At 44.4% G+C, this 15,618-nt stretch overlaps 1 long non-coding RNA gene across 1 annotated transcript; it reads left to right on the top strand.

Moving 5' to 3' along the window:
• Positions 1-1,807, top strand: LOC140685102 (uncharacterized). The gene is made up of 2 exons (XR_012058311.1): positions 1-778; positions 1,518-1,807. It is a non-coding gene; the product is annotated as an uncharacterized lncRNA (long non-coding RNA).
• The last annotated feature ends 13,811 nt before the right edge of the window (positions 1,808-15,618 follow it).

Raw genomic sequence — 15,618 nt, 5'->3', positions numbered from 1 at the left:
AAAGTCAGACTTTTTAAAAACCTGATCATTTGCTTTTTAAAAATTTACTGAGGAATATGACATACTTACATTTCTTTTATTTATGAGCTATCAGTGAACAGAACATTTTTAGAGTAGCTTTACTGTTTGGACTTTACAGCCCACAATTGAATGAGAACTTATTTCACCTCATGGACTGTTTCTGAATTATTTGCTTTGGCTTTGGCTTCAATAATTCATTGTTCTCTTTTTATTTTCTTTTTTTTTTTTTTAATTTTTCTTTTTTTTTTTTCTCTGTAGGCAGGTGATTGAATAAGCATGGTTTCACTTCTGTTGCTTCCTTGCAGAAGATGAGTGTGCCAGAGTCAAAATCCACCATCCCTCACTAATGTTTCACTTCATCTCCCAAAGGGATGACAATGCCTGTGGGAAGCCAAGGATTTGACAGGGGGACAGAGTGGTCTCCAGTAAAACATGGTTCTCTAATTTTCTGACTAGAACTAGGAGAGAAAATAGCCATTAAGTGTAAAATATACTGGGGGAGGGGATGGGAAAACAGAGAGAAAAAAAACCCCAAACACACTTACACACATCCATGTGATTGAACATTTGCTACTTCCATAGGATGCCAGGTTAAAACAAAAAATAAACCAGAAATCAACTCCCAGATCTGCTGAGATGACTCAAAGCCCTGGGTAAAGTGAATGCCAGTCCTGTGTTTGAGCAAATGTTCCTGACACCTTGAGAATGTGTTTGCTCAGTGTCAGCCTGATGACAGCCCGAGCTCCTGAGGGAACAGGTAAGACTCTGTGATGACTCTGACAAATCCATGATGGGGAGGAGTTTGAAAAAGCTCAGTGTGTGCTCCAGCTCTTGCTTATCCATTGTTATTTTCCTGCTTGGCTGTGTCCTGCTCGCCCTCCTGGTGCTGGGATTATGTGAATAAAGGAATCTTCCCCTGTCTTGGCTGCTCACAGAAACTCTCTGCAAATATGAGATTACCAGAGCCCTTTCAGTGCCAAAGGTTCTGCTTGGACATCCTGTACCTCTGTGGCCTGACAGGAGCATTTCCAGGATGTCACAAATTCCCATTCGGGGCTGCTTTGTCCTGTGTCAGCACAGGGCACAGAGGGAAGGGACTTTTTGCACCTCCTCCCAACATTTGACTTTTTAGTAAATGTTTTTAGGCACATTCATGCTCTTGTACACACAGGGCAATGGGATTCCACTGCTTTCTTTAGACAATGAAGTTTTAAATTCCTCAGTGCTGGCTGTGCCACTCACCAGATCACAGAATTGATGATTTCATTTCTTTACCATTCCCTGAAATCATTTATCCACACAAACCATGATGTGATGGCCGACACTAATCACACTGGGAGGAGGAAAGTATATTTCCCTAAATATGAGTACAAAAGATGTCTTTTGTACTCACATTTAGGGAAATATGAGTACGAAAGACATCTTGCCATCAATTATTCCCTGTGGACAAAACCCATCCCTGCTCTACCTGTCTGCTCTGCTCTGCCCAAAATCAGCATCCTCAGGGCCAGCAGCACAATGGAGCAATTCCTGGCACTCCCAAAGCTCCAGCTGAAATCCAGGTGTCTGACAGGGAACCAAAACCAGCTCGTGGAGGTTTGTTGGTGCTGAGATCCTGCACTGTGGGGATGCTCTGATGATTGTCATGCAGAAGAAAGTGTCCATTGGGTGAAGCAATATGAAATTTTCCTTGGCCACCCTCCCTGGATATCTACTCTCCTTTGGGAACACACCAACCTCAGTCTAAAATGTTGAGTTTTTATACATTAAAAAGGACTTAACTGAGGTCAGATGGCTCCAGGACTCATTACTGGCTTTTGCAGTACAAACTGTTCACTCCTATAGACCAATTTCAATGGTTTTTTTCCCTTCTCCTGCCCATATTGAGCATCTAATTATCCAATGTTGGTTAGGATCATAATTTATTTCTCTTTCCTTTGCTGCAAAGATGTATACTTGAACCATGAGCAGAGTATGATTTCACTTAACAACTGTGGTTAAGCAACAATCTTCAAGTTAGGTAATTGTTATTCATTCTTTACAGGATGAAATGGGTAAAATGGTCTGAGAAATGTACCCTTTGCTGTGCTCCAAAATAAGAAATATCTCAAAATAAATACCAAAGTCCAAAATCTGGGATGAATTAGGTGATTCATGCTAAAGGACCGATCTTGCCAGTTATTGAAAAAAAAAAACCCAGATGGTTATTTTCATTTAAAAAAATCCTAAATGCTACCCTGATGGCAGAAAAAGGTCAGGAACAACACTGTACACCATAAGTGCCTCTGAAAAGTGCTTTCTGTAAGTCTGGATCGTTTGCCAGTGGAAAGCTGCAGACAAACAGCTGCTTTCCTGTGAGGAACACGGGTTTTAGGGAATGCTGGCTTCCCCAAGTGTGTCCAGCTGATATTTGTGTTACGGAACCACTCTGGTTCCAGTGCAGCACCATCTGGGGAAGGTCAGTGTGTTATTCCTAATGAAATTCCCAATTCCTTCTTCCATCCCTCGCCCCTCTGCTCCTTTCCATGGATTCAGAGCTGTTCTGCACCCCAGGTGCCCTGAAAAAGCAGTGAACAACAAAAGAAAGCCCTATGAGCTCTGCATGAACATGAAGCATCTCTACAACTGCAGATTTGAGTGTAAAATATGACAGTTTATGGCTGAAAAAATAAGGAAAACGCTTTCCAAAGACAGGCAAGGAAGAGGGGGTGAAATAAATGTCTTCCCTCAGCCTGGAGTGCTTCAGAAGTGAGACTTGCATTCCACTCCAAATCAACTGCACCTAAGTATAAGGGAAGTTGTGCTTTATTTCTAGAAAATTGTCATAAATTCTCTTTTTTTTTTTACATATTCCTGGGTGAATATGACAGCTGATCCTTTCTCCTGCAACCAGAGAGTTTGAAAGCCAGAACAGCCACTCCAAACCAATGTCTTGAAACCCAGAAATGGTTGAGCCTTCTGATATGTTGGAAAAAAGTTTACTCAGCTGTGAAATGCCCATTAATGAAACACTGATTGCTTTACCCAGGCAATTTTATTGGTACAAACCTCACAAACCCAGGCAAATCTTTCCCTGTGAGAGGAAATAACCAAGCTGAGTTTATTCCCTGATAGACTTCTTCCATTCCCCACTTCTACAGCAAAGTGAGAGCTCCTATTCACATGGAATTATTCCAGCACAATCATTTAACAGCTCCCAGCAACTCAGTCCACAGTGGCATTGCCTATGGATGTTGGGGGACTGGAATGTGGGTGTCTTTCCCTGCCTCAGCTTCCCTGAGCAATCCCAGCAGAAATAAAAAAGAAATAACCACATTGCCACATGACTCTCTCCACTTTAGCACTCTCACACTCTGAATTTACGGCTCCTCTTATTCCAGATGTGTTTATTTGCATGTGCAGACAAGCCCCAGACTGTGAGGAACGGCTCCAGCTTCCCTCATGGAAGCTGTCCTTCCCAGGAATTCTTTCTGGGTGTTAATGTCACTGAAATCCAGAGGCCAAATTCTTGGCTCCATGCTTCCTCTTCTCTACAGCATCCTGGCTTTGCAAAGAGGTTGTAAAACGGATCCAAAAAGCCAGCTGAACCTTTTCTCTGGCACAGAGGGAAGGATCATCAAGACCAGGCTGTTTCCACTGGAAAAACGAGCTTCATTTTGTTCAAGAGACGAATGAGCTGCAATGAAATTTTACAACCCCCATAATAAGCCCATTATCAAGATTGTGACAAACCCCCCCCCCCAAGAAACCAAAAAATAAAACCAAAAATACCCAAAACCAACAAAAAGCTTTAAACTTCCAGTAGTTTCATGCTAACCCAGAAGAATTTCAGCCAGCTCTAATTCTGTTTGGTGATGATCAGTTGGTGTCAGACACAGGTTTGTTTAAACATTACATTTTACAGCCCTAAATTTGGCTTTTTTAGCTGGAATTTGAACTTAGACTTCACTGCTAATCCATGTTCAGTGACTGAGCTGGTATTTCACAAGCTTGTCTGCAGACTTTCATATTCTGGAAGTGTCTATTTTTAAACCTGCATTGTGACACCACCATTACCAAAGAGTCATCTCATACCTGAATACAGCTGCTAAAAAACAGCAGCTCTGCCTGGTTTTGCTTTTGCTGCCCTTTGGAACAGGAGGGTTTTAGTGCTTCATTAAGGCAGCCAAGGTGATTTACTGCCACTCCTCTTCATAGCTGGGAAGCTGTGGCACAGAAGAGCAAGACATGAAGGGTGACCCAGCAGATCAAAGCTGGGGGTGTCCATTTGAGGTGTCAAAGCTGAGTTTTAGTTCGGTGAGATCACAGTTAAGCATTTTTAATACATTTTAATACAAACTCAGGCATTTTTAATACATTTGATGCTACCTGAGAGGTGGTGGGTGTGAGACCTTTTATCTCTTCCAGGGGCCTTGCAGATCATTTAGTTCCCACCTCTGCCATGGCAGGGACACCTCCCAATGTCCCAGGCTGCTCCAAGCCCAGTGTCCAACCTGGCCTTGGGCACTGCCAGGGATCCAGGGGCAGCCACAGCTGCTCTGGGCACCCTGTGCCGGGACCTCACTATTAGTTTGTTGAACTTCCATTGGATTTTTGTAGTTCAGTGGTGACTGGAGACACTGCATTGCTCAGATGGATCCTCTCTAAGGCTGGACAGCATTTGAGGATAACATTTGATGTCCAGATTGAGAAGCGCAAGCTCAGCAACTTTCTTCTACCAGCCAGCCATAAAAATGTGTGACCTTGTCCTTCATCATCCTTCTCCTGCCTAACTTGTGTCAGAGGAGAGCTTTCTTGGGAATATTGTGCTCACAGTTAGGCTTAGGGAACAGACAGCTGGTGCAGGGCAAGAAGATGTTCATTTATAACCATATCTTTTCTGATGAAGCTTCATCCAAAATAGTTTCAATTTTCAGGCAGCTACTGAGAGATTTGAGGGGGTGATGGAACAACATTCTCCAAGGATTTAAACTACAAACAAACCAGGGGGTGGGAATGTTCTAAATATGAGGGGAGCAGCTCCAAATGTGGGTTTGGGTTACAGAAATAGAGTGTTTGCTGCTAGGGTTGCATTTCCAGTCCCAGCCCTGGGTCACTACGTGTCACCATAACGCACGTGTGTGTGCATGGGGATCTGTGACTAATTCAGCTGTTGGCAAAACACAAAGTACCCCAGACATGATCCAAAGTCTCTTGAAGTCAAGGCCGCTTTCCACCGACTTCAAGGGACTCTGGATCCACGCTGGAGTGATGGTGAGCCAAGCTCACTGCTGGAACAAATGATGGCAGCTCCATGGAAGCCAATGTAGCTGTATTTACTTGTGCCAGCAGTGAATCTGGTCTATAAACTTTATTCTGCAGTGATCAGAGACTGCATAATTCATTCAGTGGCTCATAAGTAATTAAAATTTCATGGCCATCAGTGTATCAGCCATGTTATGGGCCCAATTATGTTCTGACTGTATGAAATACTTCTTGCCCACAATCATTTATTTAAATGCTCCCTCTTTCTTGCCGCTGTTGTTGAAGCCGTTATGGTTTGCTCACTCTCCTTATCTAAAATGCCATTTAATCTCTGAAGCTGTCCTGTTCACACAGTGGCAAGGTAATAAAATTGAATGTATGATTATGAGTCTGGTTTTCATTTATCCAGAGTTTTGTTGGAGGAGAAATGGGACCACGTGACTTGTAAAAGAGCAGGGGGGAAATAACTCTGGACATTACTGGTTCTAGTAAATGTAGCAGCAATTCTGAGCTGGCTCAATGCTCATTTTCAGTTCAGGCATCTGAATTCAGAGGGGACCTCCAAAGAACTGCATTTTGCCTTCCCTTTTCCAGAAGGTCTTGGTGATAGATGCAAGAAAGTCGTGGAGACTGTAATGGCAACATTTATGATCATAAGACCACACAGACAAAAATAATAAATGGGAGAGCATCATGGAGGAGGGCCTGGTATTTCTTCCCCTTTCTGCTGTTTTATTTAAGTCCAAGGGCTGATTGTTTGTTTTATTGGATTTTTTTTCATATTAGCATCCCGACAAATGACCATCATCTGTGGATTGTGGTGGATCAAATGCTCCAGGGACTTCCATCTCCTTTTTGGCCAGTTGAACAAAAAGCCTTAATGCAGATAACAGATGTCAAGTAGAGTATAGCTTTTTATGAACACATAAAATATATATGAAAACAATTTACTTTACATTTTGGCAAGAGCAGGCAGTGAATGTAATCAGGCCCCCAAGTGCACTTGCAAATCTTATGGTAATGTGTGTCTGGACAGGAGGAATTCTGTGGTACTGCAGAAAAATGGAAGCAAAAGAATATTGCACCATTTCATTCTTGTTTTATATAAGCACCACCAGTGCCCAACTAGGAGGAAAAACCCTGCTAAAAGCACTTATTGAACCTCTTTTCTTCTGTAAACAAGTTCTTTTTAAATTCTGTAAATAAAGATATCTTCCCCAAAAGTTCTAACAGAATTTTTAAAGCAGAGCACTTCTAATTTCATGTTAAGGTTAAACACCTAGCAATACAATTTTTTTTTTTTTTTTGAGATTTCTTCCCCTTCAGGCAACAGCCACCCCATAAATAGTTAATGTAGTACTTGGCACGTGAGGGATCTGTGGTGGAGGAAGGAACAAGGTAGTGATGGGTGCAAATCTCTGATAACCCCAATAAAAATGTGGCCTGATTTCTTTCTCATAAGCACCATCATCAGCAAGCTGGTAACAATTTACCAGCTGTACCAGGAGCCAAGCTAGAGTGATTAGGTTTAATTAATAGAGAGTGGCTTATCAGAAATAAATGATTCAGCCTTGAAATTTCTCATTCATGTCTTCGTGGAGGGGAAGGCAAAAACTCCAGCATCATTTCCTCTCTTCCCATTGTTTGCACAATTGGCCTTTGGGGGTGTCCTGGGTATTGCACTGCCTGGAACTGAGCTTGCTGGAACTTCAGGGTGATAAATCCTTCTCTCTCCAAAATGAAAATGCTTTCAGGCTGTTAAGAGCCTTCACAATTGCATTTGGGGTAATGTCAGTGTGTCCCAGAAAGGTTTTAGACTGGGGAGATTTACAGTTCAGGATAAAATCACATTTCTGTCACCCATGAGGTAGGGACCTACATGGACAACCACAGGTTTGGTGGGATGGTCACTCCTTCAGGAGCAAAAGGCATGGGAAAAAATGTGTGGGGATGCTTCAGACATGGTATTGGGAGTGATTTAACTCATGCTAGTGAAGGTGGAAGTCTCTCTGATTTTAGGCTGGGACAGGAATTCTGACATAATCTTCATATCCCAAAATGCTTGGGGTTGGAAGGAGCCTTGAAGACAATCTAGTTCACGTGGGAAATAGTAAAAGCAAGAAGATTTTTTGAAGGCTGAGAAAACAGGCCTCAGAAACAGAAAGAACAGAAAACTTAGAACTAGTTGTAGCTGTAAAGTTTGAAAGTAAAAAAAGCTATAATGGTATGGTAAACAAAGACATTAAACAATAACTTGAGTCTTAGGCTTAGCTAAGATAGATTTTAAGACCGCAAGAAAATATATTAGTAAGATAGTAGAAGGTTTTAAGCTTAATAATGAAGTATTGTGTACTTGAATAGAAAAAAGACAAACATTGTGTGAAATAAATGTAGGTGTACTTTTAGTAATTAGCTAAAACTATCATCTGTAAGCTTTAACAATAGCAATTAGCCAGAAAGTTTTTGAAGTAGTCTGTAACAAAACAATCTTTAGCTGCTACTGGCTACACGTGAGCTTTACCATCTTCCTGTTATCTCAACCATGTAATGAAGCTGATGCTACAAATAAAGCTCAAAGGACGTAGCCCAGCAGTCCTGGGACTGAAATAACCACACCAGCACAGCTCCTGCTGCCTGCCACAGGTAGGGACAGCTTCCCACAGACCAGGCTGCTCAGAGCCCATCCCAGCTGCACTTGGGCTCTTCCAGGGAGGATCTACCTGCACAAGGGGGATTTAAACCCTACAAGCACATTTGGTGGAGTGCTCAGGTACCTCATCCCAGTCCACACCTTCCTCGAGAGAGGAGGAGGAGGGACAGGCACTGATCTCTTCCCTGTGTGACCTGTGGCAAGACCTGAGGGAGCAGCTGGAGCTGTGTCTGGGGAGGTTTAGGTTGGGTTTTAGGGAAAGGTTCTTCCCCCAAAAAGGTGCTGGCACTGCCCAGGGAATGGGCACGGCCCCGAGGCTGCCAGAGCTGCAGGAGCCTTTGGCCAGCGCTGCCAGGGATGCCCAGGGTGGGATTTTGGGGTCTGGGCAGGGCAGGGGTGGCACTGGGGGATCCCTGGGGGTCTGTTCCAGCTCAGGGCATTCTGTGATTCAATGAAGGCTTTTGCTACTGACCCCCCATTCCACAACCCCATGACAGCACCAAACACCTCTTTAACCACCATCAATTCTCCACCAGTCTGATTGTTTTGCTCCAAGAGCAAGCTTCACATCACCCCAGCTTTCACTCCAGCACTAATTAATTTTTGGGCTGAATGCAGCCCTCACAAGCCTTTCTAACAGCAGAGTGCTGAAGACCAGTGAAGCCTCAGCTCAAGAAAAGCCCCCTGAGCGCAGAGTGGCTTTGGGAAATATTTTTCATGCCTTTGACAAGTCAGTTGGAATTTCCAATCTGCAGCTTCCCCACAGCTGCAGACACCCCTCTGAAATGGGTCTGTCTTGAGGTATTTATAACGTGTCTGTCACCAGGGGAGCTGAGCACCACATGGAAAAGCAGCACCCAGGTTTTCAGCTGATGCAGCTCATCATCCTTTTGTCTCTCTCCCAGGTTCTGCACTCTTCCAGCAACAAAGAGCTTGTTACAAGTGTTTGCTCCTCCAAAAGTTCCTCTAAGGGAGCGGTGGGCAAGCCTGGTGTCTGTCTCCCATCAGAGCAGCATCCCCTCCACAGAGTAAAGGATTTTACAGCTTTGATTTTTCAGTTCAGGAGGCTTTGGGTGCCACAGTGAGCAGGCACATTTAGCTCTCCAAATTCTTTCTAAATTATCTTTCAGTGTCTGAATCTACCAATCTTGGCAGGTGAACACTTTGAAAGGATCACAGGCCAATGCAGAGCGTTGCCCTTGGTCCTGCAAAGCCATGAACTGCTTTCTCACTTGTCCTGGATTAGGGCAAAATTGGGAGAAATTTGTCCTAATCTCATTTCTAACCAATTCCAAAGGTACATCAACCTAAACTAACTCTCTAACAGCCTGATCAGCCATTTCCTTTCCATTTTGTCTGCACTTTTCATCCCTTCCTTGTGTTCTGCCCAATATTTACTTGGAGGAGAGTAATCTTATCTGAAAGATGGGGTTTCTACTCTTCACAGTAAACATGCAGCTTGGACTGCTGGTAAATTACCTGGAAAGGAGCTGATAAAGGAAAATCACTCCCAAGCAGCTCTGGTCTGATCCAGATCTGAAGGCAGGTAAAGACCTGAAAGCAGCCAAAGAATTTGAACATTTGTGGTGTTTAATTGGAATATATGTCAGGGCAAAGTCACCCAGGGCTTCTCAAGCCAACCCTGCCACTGGGTTTTTTATGTGCTTGCACATCTGAAGTCTGACAGTTTTGCAAAATATGTTCAGGAAATAACACACTCCAAGGGACATTTAGGTTACAAAGAGCTGAGGATTCATGGTAAAAGGGACATTCCTGGTCACTCAGCCCACCTGGAAGGGCTCAGCCACAGGGATTTGCTGATCTCCAGCAGCTGGGGGAAGCCTTTTGTGCAAGCTTTGAGCAGGGCTGAGTTTTCACACACTGGGGATGCTTTGCTCTACTTAAAATGTGCACAGGGCAAACTCCCCCAGGAGGCAGACAATCCAAAGGATGGAAACATCGGGCAGATATTGCTGACATTCCCTTTTTTTTCCTCCCTCAGGTTTCAAACCTGAAGAAAACAGAAGCTCCAAGGGTCTCAGCACAGCCCCTCAGGTGTTCAGCCTCATTTGCTGAGCCCTGCCCTTACAGAATGTTACAGACACAGATTCCACCACTGATTTCCCATGTTTTCCCTAGAGAGGGAAAAGCCTCGTGGACTTCCAAGGTATTACCCACAAAGCAAACTATTGCTTCCACTCCTCTGGGCCTCCACAGCCCCTGTTCCGTGCTTGCTTTGCCCACACTGCTGCTCCACAGAGACTATCACAGACCATGGAAAATTCCAAAATTCGCCTGTAGAATTCCTGCGTGTTCCAAGAGGGGGGGGAAGGGGCTGGGTCTGCATCCAGATAAGTTTAGATTTGGTTTGTGGCTCGAAGCTGACCTGGGACTAGGGTTCATGGTCATAATTGAGGAGTGGAAAATTCATGGATTTGCCTGATGGGGGATCTTAGTGAAAGAGCTGCTCTCATCAGATTTGGGGCACATGGGAAGCAAAGCAGGACATGGAGCATCCTCTCCACATCCATTGGTTTCCACAGGATGGCCAGAAGACCTTGCATTGAACCCTGAAAACAGTCTGTGTGAGGCTTCTGATTTTCTAATTCTTATGCTGAACAAGATCCACTGAGTGCTCTGCTTGTGGGGAGCAAAGGATATTTAACAGTTATTGTGACTTTTTGCCTCTTTGTGATACCTAAACTATGCCCTGGGCTGGGATTTGTCCCAGTCTGGCTGGGGGAGAGTGATCTTCCACTGCTACACTAAAAGAAGAGGAGGTCTTCAAAACTAATGAGAGTGGCATCTCTTAGCTTAGAGAAGAAACACTTTTGGCAAAAACAACACAACCTATCCCCAGGCCAGCAGGGTGAGATGAAATCTGCCTCAGGTCCTCGTGGCTGATGTGCTCCAGCACTGCAAGAGACAAATCTGTTTGCTCTTTTTATCAGTGCAGCACACAGCACCAGTTTTCCATTCATGCCATTGTTAATCCAAAAGGGAAAGAAGCCAAACCTTTCACTTTTCCACTGTTGTTAAAGCACAACCATTTTATTTGGAGACTCAGAACATAATTGTTTAGAGTCTTAAGTAAGATTCCTGTGCTGCCAAAGATATCCATTCAGAAACCACGAATCAGCCCACTGAAGTTCTTAGGGCTGGCATAAACATCATAAGACCTTATACAAAACAATTTTCTCCTTCTTTCTTTCTTTCTTTCTTTCTTTCTTTCTTTCTTTCTTTCTTTCTTTCTTTCTTTCTTTCTTTCTTTCTTTCTTTCTTTCTTTCTTTCTTTCTTTCTTTCTTTCTTTCTTTCTTTCTTTCTTTCTTTCTTTTTCTTTCTTTCGTTCTTTCTTTTTCTTTCTTTCTTTTCTCTTTTTTCTTTCTTTGTTTCTTTGTTTCTTTCTTTCTTTGTTTGTTTCTTTCTTTCTTTCTTTGTTTCTTTCTTTTTATTTCTTTCCTTTTCTTTCTTTTTTCTTTCTTTCTTTCATTCTTTCGTTTTCTTTCTTTCTTTTCCTTTCTTTCTTTCTTTCTTTCTTTCTTTCTTTCTTTCTTTCTTTTCTTTTCTTTTCTTTTCTTTTCTTTTCTTTTCTTTTCTTTTCTTTTCTTTTCTTTTCTTTTCTTTTCTTTTCTTTCTTTCTCTTTCTTCTCTTTCTCTCTTTCCCTTTTTCTTTCTTCCTCTTTTCCTCTCTTGCTCTGCCTTTCTCCTCTTTCCCTCTCATTCTCCACCTCTCTCCCATCCTCCCAGAATAATATTCTAAAGCTTTTCTGTGGGCCATTAAAAGCAGAAAAACTTGGTTTTCAGTGGGAAGTGAGACTCAGCTATAACCACCTGACTCTGGAACATGAAGTTTTCAAAAAAACCCAAATATTAGTGAGACTTCTAGTGCCATGACAATAACCTGCCACACTTACCTGCCATAAGAGCTCCACAAAACCTAGAGAGCTAACAAAATTCAGCTGTATGCCATTTGTTTAATTTCTTTTTGATTCCTATCTGGTGATAGCAATTTAATGGCTGCTTTTATTACTATTCATTGTCTATTTTAAAGTAAAACCTAAAGGCTGTGGCCAAAGTCAGGATACTCATCCACTGAGAGGCAGCCATTAAGTCTTAAAGGATGAGATGAACAAAGGGAGGAAGAAATGAGAGATTCCCTCTCCCTCCCCATCCCAGCACGAGGAGATGGAGTGGCTTTCCCACGCTGTCTCAGGAAGTCTGTGGCAGAGCTCAGAACAGAACCTTGGTGTCTATTTCCAGGCAGGTTTGCCTTATTTGCAAATCCTTCCTATCAACCCAAAGGCAAAGAAATGAGATCAGCAGCCTGAGGTGACCCAACACCACATGAGCTGTGTCAGGCCATGCTCTGCCCCCTGATGCCTCAGGTTTGAGCTTTTCTATTTTTCACATTCTGTGCTGCTTTAGTCTGTGGGTCTGAGCTTCACATCAGGGGATGGTGAGCTCTGTGCACAGAGCAGGGAGACAAAACAATTCCTGCTCCAGCTGGGCACCAAGGACAAATGATCCAAATCTCAGCCCAGGAGCACAAACAGCGTGGGCTGGAGAGAGAAAAACAAGCAGGGTGGGACTGCCTGGGCTAAAGCTGGAATGGGACAATGAACTCCAAGGTGCCAATGGAGCAGAACTGATCCCAGGGAGAGCCCCGGGAGCGCTCGTGCATTTTGGGGCCATTTTGGGTCATTTGGGTGCAGACCTGGCTGGGCTCTGGTGCTGCCCAAGGTGGATCCATGGAGGAGATCCTTGAATAAATCCCGAATTTATTCTGTAGCTCTGCCCAGCCTCTGCTCCAGCTCAGCCTTCCCAAAGCATCACCTGGCCCGTGCAGGGCTGCTCAGGATCCCTGCTGGGACAAGGACAGGTCCCTTTTGAGTGTTCCTGGGTGCTGAGGTACAGCACAGCCCCTGGCACGTCACCTGTGACCCGAGGGTGACTTCAGGACTTGTGCTAACCCACATGGGACAGCACAAGCAGTGCTGATGTGAAGTGAACTCAGTCACCCCCAGCCTCCCGAGGGCTCCCTCTGAAACCATGAGCAGCTCTCAGGTGGCTCCTTTTGGTCCAAGAGGAAAGAAAACATGAAGGGTTTTGCTTACTGTAGCATGAAGGGAACAAAGGAACAAAGTACACTGCCCTTGCAAGTCAGTAAAGTACAGAGAAATAGCCCAGACCTGGCAGGAGTATCACTTCATTAAATAAAATAAAAATTGGTGCGCTGGTCAACTTCCTGAATTTTGAAGTATTTGTTTGATTATCAGAACTGAGCTGCTTTCCACATACCTGGAAAACTATCTAATGTAAATAAACTTTATGACTCACAACGATATGTTATTAGGTAATGAACATAATGACTTTATGAAGGTTATTAGGAGTAACTGTATAAACTGTATCTGGATCCAGGGATAGGTATTGGATGTTTTAAATTATTCTGGGGAAAACAAAAAGAGGGAAATAACCTTCCAGTTTTCTGGATAAGGTGATTTAAGGTTATATCATAAGCAGTGCTGTTGGGTTCAGAGGTCTTGCCTCCAATGCCTTGAAAATTAGATATCAGTAGAGTTTGGGAACAAAACGTTATGGAACTAAAACTCCTTTCAGGTGGGAGGTGAGGATGGGCAAGCACAAGCAAGAGATGGGTTTGCTTTTGCCATCCCATGGGATGGACCTCTCCAGAAGCAGGGAAGGGTCAGGCCTCAGGAAGGGACCAGAATGAGGTTTTCTGCTGTTTCTTTCCTTGGAAGTGGATTTGATTTAAGGAAAAGTTGGTGTCTCTGAAGACTGTGCCCGCTGCTGATGGGCTGGGACTGAAGTCAGAGTGGCTGGCACAGAACGAGCCCAGCTGGGCCAGGGATGTGGCCATGCAGAACGTGCCAGGAGCTGCAGCTGGCAGTGCCTGGGGACCTGGAGGGACCTGGAAGGACCTGGAGGGACCTGGGGGACCTGTGAGATGCTTCCCCCAGCACAGGGAGCGATGGGGACCAGAGTATGAGAGGGGTCCAGACAGGGTTTGTATCTCCCTGGGCCAGAGGTTGTTCATTTGCCAACTCTGGTCTTTTGGGGCTCTGCTGGTAAGTATTCCTCTTCTGGATGCTTCTCGTGGGCCAGAGTGTTGTCCCTGTCACCCTGTGCCCCTCCAGGGCACTCTGGGGGCTGTGGCAGCCCCACAGCTTCCTCAGTGCCCCTCTCCTCACCATGAGGTGCCTCTGAAAGAAAAACGAGATTTGTTGTTTATTTTGGATGGCGTTTACACCCCTTTTTAGTTATTTTGCATACACAAAGGACAACCTTTGTCAGTTTTATTCTGATCCCTGCTCAGATCCATTTCCAGGGCTGATGCCAATCTGGCTGGCTGCAAATGCTGGTGCCCTTTCCTTCCTGCTCTCCTTTCTCGTGGTTATACAAGTGCAATAAATTATTTACAACAGATTTTGCCACTCCAGCACCATTCAATTTAGTGAAAGTGCTCCTGTTTAAAGGCCAAATCATGCTGCTCTGTGGATGTGTTCCCTGGACTCTGAAAGGAGCTACAATTATGTAATTTGATTTTATGTGTAAATGAGCAGATGCTTTAAAAGCCTCTTCAATTCTCCTCGAAAGGCTCTGTAGGAGCTGGCAGAGCTGCCAGAGGGCAAAGCACCTTGTGTGCACACATTTCTGATCCAGGGTAGAATCCCAGAATCCCAGAATGGTTTGGGTTGGAAGGGGCCTTACAGATGATCCTATAACACCCCCATGCCATGGGCAGGGTCACCTTCCATTAGATCAGATTGCTCCAGATCCCATATGGGGTTGAACCACCTCCAGGTGCAATCTGTGGGATTTGTGCGCATTTCAGACAAAGCTCCAGGTATTTACAAGAGGATGGAGTGACAGCACGAGGGGAATGGCTTCAAACTGACTGAAGGCAAGTTTAGACTGGATCTAAGGTGAGAATTCTTCCTTGTGATGGCAGCGAGGCCCTGGCACAGGGTGCCCAGAGCTGCCCCATGATCCCTGGCAGTGCCCAAGGCCAGGTTGGACACTGGGGTTGGAGCAGCCTGGGACAGTGGGAGGTGTCCCTGCCATGGCAAGGGTGGCACTGGATGAGCTTTAAGGTCCCTTCCAGCCCAAACCATTCTGAGATCCTGTGAAAACCATCAAGCCCAAGGGAACACCATCTGCAAGAGAAAGCTGTGGCAACTCTGCTTTGCAGTATTGGGGGGCCACTCACTTGCCACAGGTCTTAGCCCCGTATTTCTGCATTCTGCCTCAAGTTTTGAGGTGGAGAATGACCTCACTGTTGCCAATAACTCCCCCTGTAAATTTAATATTCCTCTGTTCCGGAGAAAATGGAACTCTGGAAGCTGGTCCTGCACCATGAAATCACCTGGGCACACGTGCTGTGAGCCCTTGTCACCCTCTAATATACACACCAAGAGGAATGAAAATATTAAAAAAAACCCAAAGTGAATCCTGGAAACCCCGAAAGCACTAAATCAACATACAACATTGCACAAGTCATTTTTTCCCCTGGGAAAGGAATGCCACATGCCCCATATGCTAATTATGTGATATAATATACCTCTGGAGCCACATACGGCTCCTGAGCAGACAAAAAGCAGGATAATAAGATTAATCCCCAAACTATGGATAGTAGAACAGCCTGAACAGAATTGCTGACTAAATTCAGAGAGTCATTTCCATT

The sequence above is a fragment of the Taeniopygia guttata genome, chromosome 1 (assembly GCF_048771995.1).
Source record: "Taeniopygia guttata chromosome 1, bTaeGut7.mat, whole genome shotgun sequence".
NCBI lineage: Eukaryota > Metazoa > Chordata > Aves > Passeriformes > Estrildidae > Taeniopygia > Taeniopygia guttata.
This window is presented reverse-complemented; position numbering and strand designations above follow the sequence as displayed.